At 36.9% G+C, this 16991-nt stretch overlaps 1 protein-coding gene across 7 annotated transcripts in view; it reads left to right on the plus strand.

Annotated features, from left to right (window-relative positions):
• The window catches only part of phyl (phyllopod), a 413007-nt gene that overhangs the window by 388626 nt on the left and 7390 nt on the right, over positions 1–16991 (plus strand). The gene's annotated exons all lie outside the window — the stretch shown is intronic.

Consider the following 16991-nt stretch of genomic DNA (forward strand, 5'->3'; position numbering starts at 1 on the left):
CGGGCGGAAGCCTTTTCCGTCCCGGCGCTTCTTCAATAAGTGCTGGGGGTATACTCGCCGTGTCCAAGGTTCGCTTACAATAGATTTGTAAATTTGGGGCACCGTGCAAATCGTGTTTCATATAAATTCACTTTATTTCTCTAATTCTATATATGTATGTACAGTATAATTAAAATGAAAAATTTTACGTAATCAAAAGAAGAAATGTTTGTTGTTTTCGTTTCACTGTATCTTTGCTCTATACTGCGTGGTGGGCCAACGGTACTCGTGTCCCTCGATGGTCGTTGCTTGTGTTTGTGTAAATGTGTTTTGTGACGCCCTGCGTCGGCGTGCGTGTCCCGTTAGGACGCCCGGCTGGTCGTTGCCTGAGTGCGTGTAAAACGTGTTTCGTCGACGCCTTGCGTTGGCGTGTATGTACGCAACCCTAGTGTGGTTTACGTCGTGTATTTGCGTGACTCTGCTGTGGTCACCGTAGTATGTGTGCGTAGTGCTGTTGTGGCCAGCGTGGTACGGTGGCCAACGTAATGTGCTTGCGTAGCGCTGTTGTGGCCCGCGTCGTATGTTGGCGCTTGCGGTCAGCGTAGTGGGTTGGCGCAATGCTGTGGCCAACGTCGTATGTTTGCGGAGTGATGTGGTCCACGTAATATGTTGGCGTGGTGCGGTCGCGGTCAGCGTAGTGGCTGGCGTAATGCTGTGGCCGACGTAGTGTGTGTGCGATTGTGGCCGGGGTAGTGGATTGGCGTAATGCTATGGCCAACGTAGTATGTTTGCGATTGTGACCAGCGTGGTAGTTTGGCTGGCGAATGTCATCTGCTCGCGGGGCGCGTCACTGTGGTGGTGCCGTTGCTCACGAGGTCTCAAGCGGTGTTTGGTGGTATAACCGACACATTCACCACTTGAGGCCACGACTCACTCCTGTGAAGCGACCTGTCCGCATGGTAGAACCGACAACTTCAAGGGATGCTCCACAAGTAGCTCTGGTCACGGCCACAGCTCCGTGCTAACTAACTTCTGTCCTGCTGTGTTGCTCCTTTTATTGCTTTGTTTGGTATTTCTGGCTCAAATGGTTGTGTTGCCATGGTTGCTGTTCGATGTTGCGAACGCTCGTTGCGTTGCTGAGATTTGTTAGTTTGTTGTGTCGGCTTGCCCGTTGTGTTGCTGAGACTTGTTGGTTGGTCTGCTGCTATAGCCTTTTGTGACTGGCTGTTGTGTCAATGATGTATTGAACTTGTTGGTTGGCCTGTTGCTATAGCCTTTTGTGACTGGCTGTTGTGTTAGTTTTGTATCGAATATGATGTATGTTGTATTGAACTTGCTGGTTGGTCTGTTGCTATAGCCTTTTGTGACTGGCTGTTGTGTTAGTGCTGTATCGAATATGGTGTGGGGTCGCTTTGTGTGGGCCAAATTAATGGCGTTATATTTGGTCCTCACAACCTGTTCGTGGATCAATCATTGGTATATTGATATGGCAGCCATCGTCACCTTTCCAATGCAATATTGGGTATTGTAATGCGTCGTAACTACGATGAAGTTCCGAAACACGTTGCAATTGCTCATTTCTGCGATGAAGTATAATATCGCGGGATCGAACCTGATCACCAATAATCACAATTGCAACCTCATCAATTGTCGGTGCATTGAATCGTCTTTCATGCTCTCCAAAAGGTGTTCTATCAGCCTTTATTACGATTTTGTGATTATCAGATGGCATACGATCGAGAGCAATTTTGAACAATTAACTAATGCGTTATGTTGATGGAAAAATCTTTGTAGTCACAAATAATTTCTCGTCTTGTATTCAAAGCAATTGCACAACGTTGACCCAATTCACGATTTTATCACCAATAAAATAAATTTTCAAAAATTTATAATCAGCATCGGGGTATGGAAATAACGAACCAGCTTGATGATAAATTTGGCCCTGAATCTGCAACATGTATGCAATTTTAGGTATATGTTGCATAATATAATTTTTAAGACTATAGAATACTTTTATGGTTCATATTGATTGGGACAATCCTGTTTAAGTATTTACCTTAAACGTCGGCATAAAATTATCTCTAATAATGTTAGTAGCACCAAAAGAAGTCATTTGAAATGCCGACTTGTATTGTTGAATATGACTCAAAAAGTGCTTCGAATTTTCAAAAGTCCCAAAAATTAATGAAGACAATGGTTCGGGTGGAGTTTGTAATGCTGGCGATCTCACTTTTCCATTAGCACAACACATGCCGGGCGTTTCAACTGGAAATTTAGCCGCATCACAATGTGGACATATTACGTCCATTATTCCAATATATCCGTAAATACTGTAATCAATCTGACTGTTGTAGTTAAAAGCAGCACGCATAATTTCAGGTACACAAGATCTATTTCGTGCATTACGTTCACGCTGCTGTTCATTAGCTTGTGCTCGTTCATCTGGAGTCTGTGATCGCTTTTGTAATGCCGCAGCATTTGCATGACGCGTTCGGGGACCTATGTTTCCTCTTGTGGGTCGTGGCATTTTTCTTTCAATTAAAGAGGAATAAATTAAATTTAAAAAAATTTCTACATTAATAGTGGTACACCATATGTTTTTTCAAATAAGGAAACACACATGCATTCGTGTAATTCACTTCAACAGTTCAAAACTTACCGTTTTTTGTTCGGAAATTCGCTTTGCGCTATATTTCTTCTTTTCACAAATTCACACAAACTTCAATAATTATTAAACAAAAACACTATTTGCATTTTTATGTAATAATTTGCACCGCGGAAATTTCGGACACTACTGAACGTATTGAGCTGCTTCGTTTATTCTGCTAACGAATGGTGTTGGGTCCAAAGAAAACGCTCCAACGATGTTTACACTCCAATGTCATTTATTCTCCTAATTTGAATATACCTATCTATACAAAATATTCATTTATTTCTCTATGGAAAAAAAATGAACCGTAATATTGTTCGATGTCTTTTCAAATCCTACTTTGTTTGTCGATCTGCCTGCTACATACATACATGTTGATATAAATATAATGCAAGTAAGTTTGTAGGTGGGAAAAATAAGTAAGCTAGTTAAGACGAAAGTACATACATTTTGAGAGCGAAAGAGCGTAGCTAAGTAGGTAACAAATCGTTTAGTAAAGGATTAAACTATTATTGATTTATGTATGTTAATATGAAAACGTATAATCCGCTGGCTAAGTGGGATGAATCTGACCAAACAAATGGGGTTTTGGTGTGTTTTTCAAAATAATTTCACCATGTATTGAGCGCTTTTCAGCGCCTTCAGGTAAAAAGATTATATTGTTATGTGATTGAATATACCATTTTAACTGGTTGTAGTACATAAGAATGTAATCTTTTAACCTGAAAGCGAGTTCCCAATTGGTCTATATCTCGAGTCCTTAGTTACCCAGCGAAATGAAAAGCCTTCTTTTCATCGGCATTTATCAACAAATTACAATAGATACTCATGTGGTTCAAACACATCCTAGGGTTATCCGGGTCCACGTTTTGGTCTATATCTCGAGACAATAGTCACGGAGGGGCATGAAAAATAATCTACTATAGCAATCATCAACAGCTCCCATTTGCTACCCATATTGTACAAACACATCCTAAAGTTATCCGGGTCCACGTTTTGGTCTATATCTCGAGACCCTAGTCACGGAGGGGCATGAAAAATAATCTATACTATAGCAATCATCAACAGCTCTCATTTGCTACCCATATTGTACAAACACATCCTAAAGTTATCTGGGTCCACGTTTTGGTCTATATCTCGAGACCCTAATCACAGAGCGGCATGAAAAATTCTCTATACAATAGTATTCATCAACAACTTCCATTTGATACCCATATTGTACAAACACATCCTAGGGTTACCCGGGTCCACGTTTTGGCCTATATCTCGAGACCCTGGTATCCGATTCTTAAAACTTCAAAACACAAACCATCTACTGAATATGTATTTTTTGTGTAGGCTAGTCTGATCTAATATTTCCTGGTACAAATAGAGATTTATTTTACCTTTCGCCCGACGTTTCGCTGAATATTTCAGCCTCTTCAGGGGCTACACTATTTTTATTTTCAAATAAATAAATAAAGAAACAAAATGTCACAACACATAGAAATTAACACGAAAACATTAAATTACACTTACAAAAATATTGGACAATAAGAACACACATTTAGAACTAAAATATCAGTACCACCCTACGTGGTAGTCTTGTCATAACTAATTTATTTGTTTACTCAATCATAGCATGTATGCAGCGGCGATATTGTCGCTGTCCTCCTTTCTGTTCATCGTCGTTTGTCTGTTGTTTAAAATGTGTAAGCTTTCAAGTGTGTATCTCACCACTAATGGTGTAATGTAAAGTAATATGTTGTTCGCGATTCCAACAACAAGTAAGAGTTTCTCACCAATACGTATCATAGCGGAAATGGAGCAAATAATTATGGGCATAAAAGACGAAAAAGAAAAAGATGTAGTGAGAAACAGGGTGAGCAACAACATATTTCTTTTTAAACGAAACATCAAACATAACTCCGCCGAAAAATTCATACTCGCAGCATTTAATAAAACAAAAGCATTTCTCAAATCCAACACTAACATTGTTATCACAGATGCAGACAAGGGAAACAAGACGGTAGCAATGTATGAATCCCAATACAAAGACAAAATGAACAAATTATTAGAAGACAAAAATACATACAAACCCATAAGAGCAGATCCAACAGATATGCTACAAAGAAAAAACAACAAAATAGTAGACGAACTTTACAAACAAAACAAATCAATAAAAGAGAGAAGCAGCAATTAACTAGCACGGCCGCGGCGGCGCCAAGGCTGTATGGACTGCCTAAGATTCACAAACCACAGATTCCCTTGCGTCCGATTGCCTCATCGTTCATGGTACCCTGTTACAATTTGTCCAAATACATAGGACAGATACTTAAAACAATCATATCTGAAGAGCATAATGTGAAATATGTGTTCAATTTAAAAGACAGATTGGCTAATATTAATTTGTGTGAGGAAGATGTGTTAGTTTCGTTTGATGTTGTGTCCTACCGACAATGCAAGCTATAAAAATTATAATGAGAAAATGGGACCAAATACAAAACACAACAAAAATAACAAAAGCAAAGTTTCAACAAATTTCAGATTTTTGTCTTAGAGAAAATAATTACTTCATGTGCAATAAGAAACTATACAGTCAGACTCATGGAATGCCAATGGGCAACCCTCTTTCACCGACAATCGCTTATATTATTATGGACGACCTTTTCGACAACACCATCTCGAAGCTCAAAAAACAACACAATATAGACTTGACATTTATTATTAAATATGTGGACGATGTTTTCGCAATAGCAAAACGCAGTGACGTGAATATAATTCTAGAGACGCTAAACAAATACCACCATAAAATCCAGTTCACTATGGAAATGGAGGAAAACGCGAACATTCCTTTCCTTGATGTTCGTATACACAGAGAAAACAATAATATTAAATTAGATTGGTACTCAAAACCAACGTCCTCTGGCCGCCTAATTAACTTTTTCTCCTCCCAACCAACCAAAATACAAAATCAACACAGCGAAGAATCTGATAAATAAAATACTGACCATAAGCCATCAAGATTTCCATGACGCCAACAAAGAGAAGATACATTTGATTTTAAGAAATAATAATTACCCCAACTACCTAATACACGAATTGATTAACCAGGCGATCATAAAAACCAGTAACCACCTCAAAAAATTACCAGACGCAGCAACAACAGACACTAAGAAATACCGCAGTGTGACATATATTCCTAAGCTCAGTCCTTTAGTCGATCACAACATAATTAAACAACAAAACATCACACTAGCTTACAAGTCCAATAATAATCTGTCCAAAATATACACAAAAACAGAGACTCCAATAGACAAGCAACAACAAAACAACGTGATATACAAAATAGAATGTAAAGGAAAGGAGAACGAAAACTGTGATAAAACATACATTGGGACGACAAAGCTGGCGCTAGGTGTTCGCATTATCGAACACGCAGCTGATATTAGAAAACAAAAACACAGCACTGCACTGTCGCAGCACATACTCAACTGTGGCCATACAGCTGATTTCACGAACACCAAAATTATTGTTAACGAAAAAAGGGAGATGGTGAGATACACATTTGAAAGCTTACACATTTTAAACAACAGACAAACGACGATGAACAGAACGGAGGACAGCGACAATATCGCCGCTGCATACATGCTATGCTTGAGTAAACAAATAAATTAGTTATGACAAGACTACCACGTAGGGTGGTACTGATATTTTAGTTCTACATGTGTGTTCTTATTGTCCAATATTGTTGTAAGTGTTATTTAATGTTTTCATGTTAATTTCTATGTGTTGTGACATTTTGTTTCTTTATTTATTTATTTGAAAATAAAAATAGTGTAGCCCCTGAAGAGGCTGAAATATTCAGCGAAACGTCGGGCGAAAGGTAAAATAAATCTCTATTTGTACCAGGAAATATTACATCAGACTAGCCTACTCAAAAAACACATGTACAAAATCGAACTGATCGCAAAAATACAACATCTACTGAATAGTCAGAACAAAGCATAAACATTTGGTTTGGATAGATGAGCCCGTTCTTGAGTTATAAAATCAACGAAAAATGGCATTCATTTTTATATATACAGATATATATATAGTATATATATATTTTCGCAATTTCAGCTCCATTTTAACAGCTAGAATCTTCAAATTCCACCAAATTCTTACGTATATGGGCACATATTGTTGTCTGAAAAAATCATAGAGATCGGTGGTATAATAGTATATATTTCTTACAACCGGTTGTTCAGATAAGAAACTTTTCGCAATATCTGCCCCATTTTAACAGCTATAAGCTTCAACTTTCACCAGTTGCTTACGTATATAGTATATATTGTTGTGTGAAAAAATCAAAGAGATCGGTGGTATATAGAGTATAGTAGATTTAGATTAGATTAGATTAGATTTACTCATTCTTTCAATAAGTTTTTTACATATATCTATACAATAGGAACTTAACTTAAAAAATTATTAATAAATGAAAGAAAGTTAAGGCATTCAGTAAAATAGTATGCAATTTTAGTGTTGAATGCCGTCACAAATTAAGAATCATGAACATGTACGATATGTGTGGGGTGAAGGTAAAGATAATCCATAAGTTCAATGAGTTAAATAATGAAAATAATAAAGCATTAAAAATAACAATTTTGGTTTCAGTTCACTAAGTGACAGGGTTCAGCAAAGTTTTGATCTCGTCGTGTGACAGCTCTAATAAAAATGATTTAACATTTTTTAAAAATTCTCGCAAATTCCTAATGACACGCATAGTCGCAGGTATCTTATTGAAGACTTTACAAGAAACGATAGTAAAGAAGTTATTAAAATATTTTTAACGTTTTATAATAGTACATGTGATTTACCGTAAGAATTTTCATTTCCCTGAATAAGTCCATGCTGTGGTGAAAACGGTTAACGTTGCATATCTTCCTTATGAAAAATTTTTGAGTAATAAGAAGTTGCTGGATATTATTGTGAGAAGCACCCCCCCAACAGCATATGCCATATTGAAGCCTTGAGTGAACCAACACGTAGTAGATTGTTCTAAGCGTTGCGTTTGAACATATCTTCCTCAGACTATAAAAATAGCGAACCGTGGATCGCATGTAGGACTTCAGGCGAGAAATATGTGTTGACCAACTTAAGGATTGGTCCACAGAAATTCCCAGATATTGGAAGACTTTAACTCTTTCAATTGGAAAACACTTGTCGCTACAAGTTGTTTCAGAATTATACCACGTTCCAGAGCACAACAAATTGTTTAGAGCAAAATGTTCGCAGTCAGTGGCGTGGAATATAATATCAATATCGGAAGAGATTTTTGAATGTAAATCGAAATACATTATCTGTGTTTTCCTGCTAACAATCATTTTATGTGTAGCAAACCACACTCTCAACAGATGACCATCATAGTTGACACCTGCTACCAAATCTAGATATTTCGTTGAACTATAGGCTATAGCAAGGTCATCTGCAAACGCGGTAACCTTCCCAAAAAAGGGCAGGGAAAATAAGGAATTCAAATAAACTAAGAACAATGTCGGACCTAAGACAGAACCTTGGGGTACTCCCAGGTCAATAGTAACAGAATCACTGAAACTGCCAACCTTAACTTTTTGCGCTCTTCCTGATAAGTAAGAGTTGAACTAGTTATAAATAAAGCCACGAAAGCCCACGCAATGTAATTTATTTAACAAGATTTGGTGATCTACCATATCAAATGCTTTCGTGATATCTACGAATAGGCCAGCACAGTTCTTTTTTTTTGTCTAACTCGCTATATATAAAGGAACAAAAGTTCAAGAGGGCATCTTCGGTGGAACGTCCACATCGAAAACCAAATTGCATCGGGCTGAAAAAAATTTTTTTGTTAAGAAATTCAAGAATTCTACGTTTAACAAGCTTTTCAAAAGTTTTCGAGATTGAAGAGAACAAAGAAATTGGTCGGTAATTGTTTATATCCTTTTTGTCACCCTTTTTAAATAAGGGAATGACTACAGCACATTTCAAGTCAGTAGGAAAAATTCCAGAAAAGATGCTTTTGTTAAACAAATAAACTAAAATATCGACTTAATTTAAAGCGACATTTTTCAAAACCTGATTGGAAATTCCATGAGAGCCACACGATCTGGAGTTATCTAAAGAATTAACTGCCTTTAATATTTCAGCGCCGGTAAAAGGTACAAAGTAAAAACTGCTGCCTGAGGTCGAAAATATAGGGTTAATCATCGAAGTTTCGCATGTGCCTGCAATTGTGTGAGTTAGACCGACTGAAGAAAAGTGAGAGTTAAAGAGATTTGCTACAATTTTGGGATCAGAAATGTTTACACCACTTTGTAATAAAATAATTGATGAGTCGACTGATTTAGAACCCCGATTAAAAATATTGTTTATTACCTTCCATTCCTTCTTTGGGTTCCCATGCGATGCTCTGAACTCATTTCTATAGAAACTGTCGCGTTCAAAACGGACTTCTTTCCTTAACTTTTTACATAAGCCTCTATACCGATTACGAATCCTCGTATTGGACGAATATTGAGCACACTTTCTCCCAAGCTTATTTTTAAGGCGGATGGTTTTAACCAACCGCTGGCTGATCCAAGGCTTCAACTTTATTTCAGACCTAGGTGGAGTGAAAGAAAAGCTTGCTGCCTGTATATGGCTAATAAAGATATTTAAGAAGATTTGGTATGCAACAGAAACGTTATCTTCAGCATAAACTAAGTCCCAGGACTCAAACCGTAGGCTTTGGTTGAGGGAACCGAAATTAATCCTGGTGAATTTAGAATTAGCATTACTGCTATTCGGGGTTGTTTTTTTGCGTGTAATGTTTATTACTAAGCCTGCCATAGAATGATCTGTAATGTTGAGATTGAGATTTATACCAGTAACAATATTAAATATATAACTGCTGCTGCGAACAAATACATGGTCGAGACAGCTCCCAGAAACACTACGAGTAGGTTCATTTAAAATGGATGTTAGCCCATGATTAGTCATAAGCATAAGGTAGCTATCAGTTATAGCATTTAGGTTGAGGATATCTAAATTAAGGTCACCTAGAATAAAAAAGTTACCAGAATTTTCACTGCAAAGAAGATTTGAAAACTCATCCAAAAATATCTGAACAGCGACCGAGTGTAGCCTGTAGACACACATGAAACTGAAACTTTGGAATCCAACCTTAAAGATATCTTTAAAATGTCAGCACTCGTAATATCATATTCTAAGTATTCACATTCGTAATTACTTCTTACAAAAACTCCAACACCACCCGCTGAATATCGGTCATTTGTATTTGCACAGAAAGTATAGCCAGGTATAGTAAAGTCACGTATTTCGTGACAGTATATCCATATTTCGGAAACAAAAATTAAATCCGGTTTGATTTTAAATAATACCAAATTACAGAGCAACAAATCAAAATTTTGCCGAAGACTGCGTATGTTTTGATGGACAACAACAAAAGAGTCACTAGTATTACATAATAAATTTAAATCTTTGATTGGGCTGATTACGGAGTGGCTGTTATTATTTAAAAAATCGAAAGAGACCATTTAATTTATTATTAATAAAAAGAAATAAAAAGGAAAACTAACTCACTTTTGACAAATCGTCAAAAGTTCTTAAATAGACAACCACGTCATTATCAGCCTTTTTCATCAAAATACTGCCATTCTTAATCCACAAATATTTATAACTTTTCTCTTTTTTTATTTTTTTTGCCACTGTAAACAGAGCTCGATTGTAGCTGGTGAGACTGTCGTTAATAAATATATTGCTTTTGTTTGTATCACCAAGAACTTTGGTAGTTAATTTTCTCTACATCTTACGTTTGCTAGACAATATTTTACTCTTCATTTCAACTGAAGCAAAGTGCACTCGCACCACATTTCTCAAATGAGAATATTCAGTTCCCTGCTTTATTTTTTTTACATAGCATCTGCTTATGTCGTCAGAAGTGACAGTTATGCCAAAAGCAGAGCCTAAAAGATTTTTTGTGACTTCACTTGCATTGTCACTTGTTAGATGCGGCACACCAACAATGTCCACAGCACTGCTGAGCAGTTGCTGTTCTCTCCAGTTCAATAAACCTTCCAGCTTGCTCACTCTATCGCACAATTTTGCGTTTTCCTCTTTGAGCTGCTTCACTATGCTGAGGAAATCAGAGTTTTGTTTCTTTAAGCCCACGAGTTCTTCATACAGCAATTGCAATGTTATTTCTTTCGTACCTGTCTTGGCTTGACTTAATTGCAATTGCTCTTGTTGAGGGCGGTGGAGTTGACCCGTTTGGTTTACAATGAGGATATTGCTGTTGTTGTTTGTGGATTTATGTAAGTTGGCGCTATTATTACCAATGATCTTTTGTGTTTGTTGTTTTTGGCTGTTAAGCACGTGCTGTTTTTGTTTAGCAAGCGCCGCTGATGATGGTTTGGTGGATGTTTGTGCGGCAGACTTCGATCCTGATGTAGCAGACCCATCCATGGCAACAGTAGGCACAAAACCTGGTAATGGCTGTTGTTGTATGGACTTGCGCCGCGAAATAGTACATGCACCACAGCGATGTTTAATGTTATTGGACTTCATATAGTCCAAATCATCAGCAGTAATACTTGCACATGAGGCATGAAAAAAGCTACCACAATCAGCACACGCGACTTTAGCCACATCCGCACGATCAACTTTGTCACTGCAAGCAGGGCAGAACATATTATATATATATATATATATTTTTTTTTTAAGAGTTATAGTGGAGAAAACGTATTAACAAATCGCGCACCCCACGACACTGCGAAAACACGTCCGCTCACAACGAAGATTGATATAGTATTGAATATAGTATAGTATATACATATATATATATATATATATTTTGGCAATTTCAGCCCCATTTTAACAGCTAGAAACTGAAATTTCACCAAATTCTTACGTATATAGGATATATTGTTGTCTGAAAAAATCATAGAGATCGGTGGTATATATAGTATATATCTCATACAACCGATTGTTTAGATAAGAAACTTTTCGCACTTTCTGCCCCATTTTAACAGCTAGAAGCTTCAATTTTCACCAAATGCTTACGTATATAGCGTATATTTTTGTCTGAAAAAATCATAGAGATCGGAGGTATATATATTATATACCCCTTATGAACTGTCACTTTTGCCCCTTTTTTACGGCTAAGAGCTTCAGATTTCATCAAATACTTACGTTTACGTCATATATTGTTGAAATACGTGATTCGTAGTCATAGTTTTTACATGCAGACCACAAAAAACGTGAAACTTTGCATCTCCACACAAAGTACATACCTATTTTTATACTCAGTTGAGCAGAGCTCACAGAGTATATTAACTTTGATTGGATAACGGTTGGTTGTACAGGTATAAAGGAATCGAGATAGATATAGACTTCCATATATCAAAATCATCAGTATCGGAAAAAAATTTGATTGAGCCATGTCCGTCCGTCCGTCCGTCCGTTAACACGATAACTTGAGTAAATTTTGAGGTATCTTGATGAAATTTGGTACGTAGGTTCCTGGGCACTCATCTCAGATCGCTATTTAAAATAAACGATATCGGACTATAACCACGCCCACTTTTTCGATATCGAAAATTTCGAAAAATCGAAAAAGTGCAAGAATTCATTACCAAAGACGGATAAAGCGATGAAACTTGGTAGGTGAGTTGAACGTATGACGCAGAATAGAAAATTTGTAAAATTTTGGACAATGGGCGTGACACCGCCCACTTTTAAAAGAAGGTAATTTAGAAGTTTTGCAAGCTGTAATTTGGCAGTCGTTGCAGATATCATGATGAAATTTAGCAGGAACGTTACTGCTATTTCTGTATGTATGCTTAATAAAAATTTGCAAAATCGGAGAAAGACCACGCCCACTTAAAAAAAAAATTTTTTTAAGTCAAATTTAAAAAAAAAGTTAATACCTTTACAGTATATAAGTAAATTATGTCAACATTCAACTCCAGTAATGATATGGAGCAACAAAATATAAAAATAAAAGAAATTTACAAAATGAGCGTGGCTCCGCCCTTCTTCATGTAATTTGTCTAGGATACTTTTAATGCCATAAGTCGAACAAAAATTTACCAATCCTTGTGAAATTTGGTAGGGGCTAAGATTCTAGGACGATAACGGTTTTCTGTAAAAAAGGGCGAAATCGGTTAAAGCCACGCCCAGTTTTTATACACAGCCTTCCGCTCGGCCGCTAACACGATAACTTGCGTAAAAATCGATATATCTTTACTAAACTCAGTTCACGTAATTATCCGAACTCACTTTATATTGGTATAAAAAATGGCCGAAATCCGACTATGACCACGCCCACTTTTTCGATATCGAAAATTACGAAAAATTAAAAAAATGCCATAATTGTATACCAAATACTAAAAAAAAGGATAAAACATGGTAATTGGATTGGTTTATTGACGCAAAATATAACTTAAGAAAAAAACTTTGTAAAATGGGCGTGGCACCTTCCATATTAAGTAAAATAAAATGAAAAAGTTCTGCTGGGCGAGATCAAAAGCCCTTGGAATCTTGGCAGAAATACTGTTCGTGGCATTACATATATAAATAAATTAGCCGTACCCGACAGATGATGGTCTAGGTCACCCTGGTCCACATTTTGGTCGATATCGCGAAAACGCCTTCACATATACAAATACCACCACTCCCTTTTAAAACCCTCATTAATACCTTTAATTTGATACCCATATCGTACAAACACATTCTAGAGTCACCCCTGGTCCACCATTATGGCGATATATCGAAAAGGCGTCCACCTATAGAACTAAGCCCCACTCCCTTTTAAAATACTCATTAACACCTTTCATTTGATACCCATATCGTACAAACAAATTCTAGAGTCAGCCCTGGTCCACTTTATGACGATATCCGTAAATGGCGTCCACCTATAGAACCACGGCCCTCTTAAAATACTCTTTAATACCATCCATTTGATACACATGTCATACAAACACATTCCAGGGTTACCCTAGATTAATTTTCCCACATGGTGATTTTCCCTTACTTTGTCTCCATAGCTCCCAACTGAGTATGTAATGTTCGGTTACACCCGAACTTAGCCTTCCTTACTTGTTTATTTTACATTTATCTTAAAAATCGTTTACGTATGTACATCTGTTCACTATATATTTCTCATCTTATACAGCCGATTATTTGGAGATTACGAATGGGATAAGATTATTGTTCAGCCCCATTCATGAAAGGTGTGAAGTCTTCGGCACAGCCGAAGACAGTCCCGTCCTTACTTGTTTGGTGTGCATTTATTAAGAGGCACATTTATTCATATGGATGAACGTGTGTGTATGTACACAAATACCACACACAAGATTGCACATTGCGCATGTAAACAAAAGATCAGCTTTTTATATATTGGTTTCCGATCGGTTTGATTGATTTTCATATATTTTTGGTAAGCTTTTCCGATCTATTCTGAACTAGTGCAAATAAAACAATCATCAAAGATCAGCTGTTTTTTATGGCAATTTTTACATCATTTTTCCTTAGCTCTTTTTTTTTTCACTCTTTCTTTCATTCGTTCAAGCAGTCAAGTGTGACGTAGTTGCGCAGAACGAAGCAATTTTGAACTCGTGAATGCGCAATCTTCTGTGCGTGATTTGTGGTGTATGTACTAAGAAACTTTCATGATATACCAAAAAATTTGTTGTTTTCTTTCCTGTATTTATAATTGTTTGCTGTATTGCACCTGGTGTTGCCGTATGACACCAGCAGTCATTGCGTAATCGTAAGTCTATCTTGCATTACACCTTTTAGGCAAAAATACGCACGGTATAACGTCTTTATACATAATGCTTCTGGACTACAAATTGAACACCTATGAACGTACATACGTTGTTAGTTACTATTTTTGATTAATAAAAATGAAAAGGATTCAATAGAAATATATGCATACAAATGTAGGTACATAACATGATTCAATTACTAGAGGTTTATTCTTCAATGATGACAGAGCTTTGACACTCCAAATTCAAAAATATGGACGGGTTGCTTTTACGGAGTAAGGAAAATAGGGAATAATTCAATCACCTTCACCGAAAATTGCAGTAGAAAAGTACCTTTAGTAAGATATTAGTAGTGATAATAAATTTGTAAAGCCAACAGGTTTTGCGGGAAATAATTCATTTTCTACTAAATATTTCGTGAGTTGGTAAAGAGTTACGTTGGTTTGGTCATTCTTTAGGAATTTGTTTAAAGAATGCCGTAAGTCAGAATTTTATTCAAAAATACACTCGAGGGCGGCATCCTTGGCCGAATAGTTACTCCCTAACTTTTAAAGGTTTCTGGTAGTGGTCGGCAGCATAGCACGAAAAAAAATTCGCTGCTGCTAGGAAAGTGACGTCGACGAAGGTATGAGTTCGAAGCCGCAGTCCTGCAGCTTTTATGCTGGCATGTGGTGTGAGGGTCAGTAGGCGTGGTAACGACTGGTCGTAATGATTGTTACTGTTCACCCTTTAGCGCAATCAACAATAGGCCATCATTGGTGCTAATCGTTAAATTGTACCAAGAGAGTCATGGGTATTAAAATACTATTAATAGCAACCGCAAGTCGCCTTTGCGCGTGACCAGCAAGGAGCAACAAAAGATTTAAAAAATCGTGTTGACAACGAGTATTAGGAGTTGGCCCAGAACATCTCCTTCGGTGAAACTACGCTTTGCACGTGACATACAGACAAAAGTGTGACCATTTTAAGTACTTAAATTTTTTTTTGGCAGACGCAGCAGTAAGGGTCCCTTACACCGGGGTTAGATTCGAAGCCTCCCTGAAGTAAGTGCACGAAGGACAGTGCTTCCGCAAAGAGCTACTCCTGAAACTTTTTGAACGATCCGCAAGACTTTGAGGCAATACCTCGTATCTTTCCGAATTGGCCAAAACGTTGATTTCCTTAAATACATATAGGCAAAACCTTTCCTAACTATAATTTTTTAATAGAAAAACCAAGCATTGTAAAGTAAGAAAGCCGACGTATGCCGGCCATGCCGCCGCCGCCGGTATTTAACAGTGCCTACGCCACCGCCGCCGATAAAGTGATCGGCGTAAACCTCTACAGGACACCAATCGTCTTTTAAATTGTAGTGTGCGATCTATGCCTCTAACAGCAGAATCTCTATGGTCCAACCCTGTTGAAACTGCTAGTTTGCTTGGACTCCCGTAAGAGGGCTTTAATGACAATTTGTGAGTAGTCGTACCCATTGAATGGGGCGAAGCACTCAACACAAATGATGCAGAAACGTAACACATCGCCGTGTTAAAATTACCAGTTGGAAAAACGACAGAACTGGAACTAGTTTGGATTTTTGACAAATTAGTATTCATTTAGTATAGAACTTGTAGGTTTCACTGCAGGGGTATACCTACTTATACTTCTAATATATGGGCGGGGGTTCAAAATTACTTCATATTTTGCAGCGTTCGAAAAATGTATATACATATGTCATAATTAGTGGTGGGATTATTTTCGAATTATATCCGAATAAACGTTATTCGAATAAACGAATAAATTTATTCGTTTCAAATAATCCGGATAATATTTATTCGGATTTTTTATTCGTTTTATACTTTCCATTGTTTCGTTTTTTATTTATGAATAAGTTACGCGATGCAGGATATAAAAGGACAATGCTGGTTAATATTTATTGTTAACGAAATTTCCAAGCGCGGCATTTAAAGAAAGACAAAGAACATATACATAATCGATTAAAAATCCACAACAAAAAACCGAAGGAAAAGTTCGCCTGAATATTTCCATCTATGTATATGCAAATTTATTTTAGAATTACCTACACGTATGTATTTATGGTTGTAGGACTGTGATCAGTCAGTAGCAGTAGTTAGGTCAGTCAGTAGCAGGTAGAATACACGAGTATGCCCACATAAAAGTATTGCAACAACCAAAAGATTTAAAAGAAAAGAATTTCATTCGCAAGCAAAAATACTCAGCTAGTCCAAGCATCAACAGAATTAAATAAAAAAAAATAAACATAATACCCACACTAACCGTAAAAGTAGGTGGGATTCTTATTTCATATCACCCTTTGCGCATTTTCTTGAATACATATACATACACATAGAGATACCCACATGCACTTGTATATGAATCTAATTTCAAAGGAATCTGCAAGAATACAACATGTACATATGTTAGAATATGCTTATATGCACATTTGGGTATTTATATTCCAGCGTTTAACGCGTTCAAGGACAATCAAAATTTTAAGGAGCGGCAAAAACAGACAGACAGCCGTTTTTGAAACTAGTCACTAATTCCACTAGAATTTTGTTACGTTTAAAATTGATTGCTTCAAACTTTATTTTAGG

The sequence above is a fragment of the Eurosta solidaginis genome, chromosome 3 (genome assembly GCF_040869045.1).
Source record: "Eurosta solidaginis isolate ZX-2024a chromosome 3, ASM4086904v1, whole genome shotgun sequence".
NCBI classification, from domain to species: domain Eukaryota; kingdom Metazoa; phylum Arthropoda; class Insecta; order Diptera; family Tephritidae; genus Eurosta; species Eurosta solidaginis.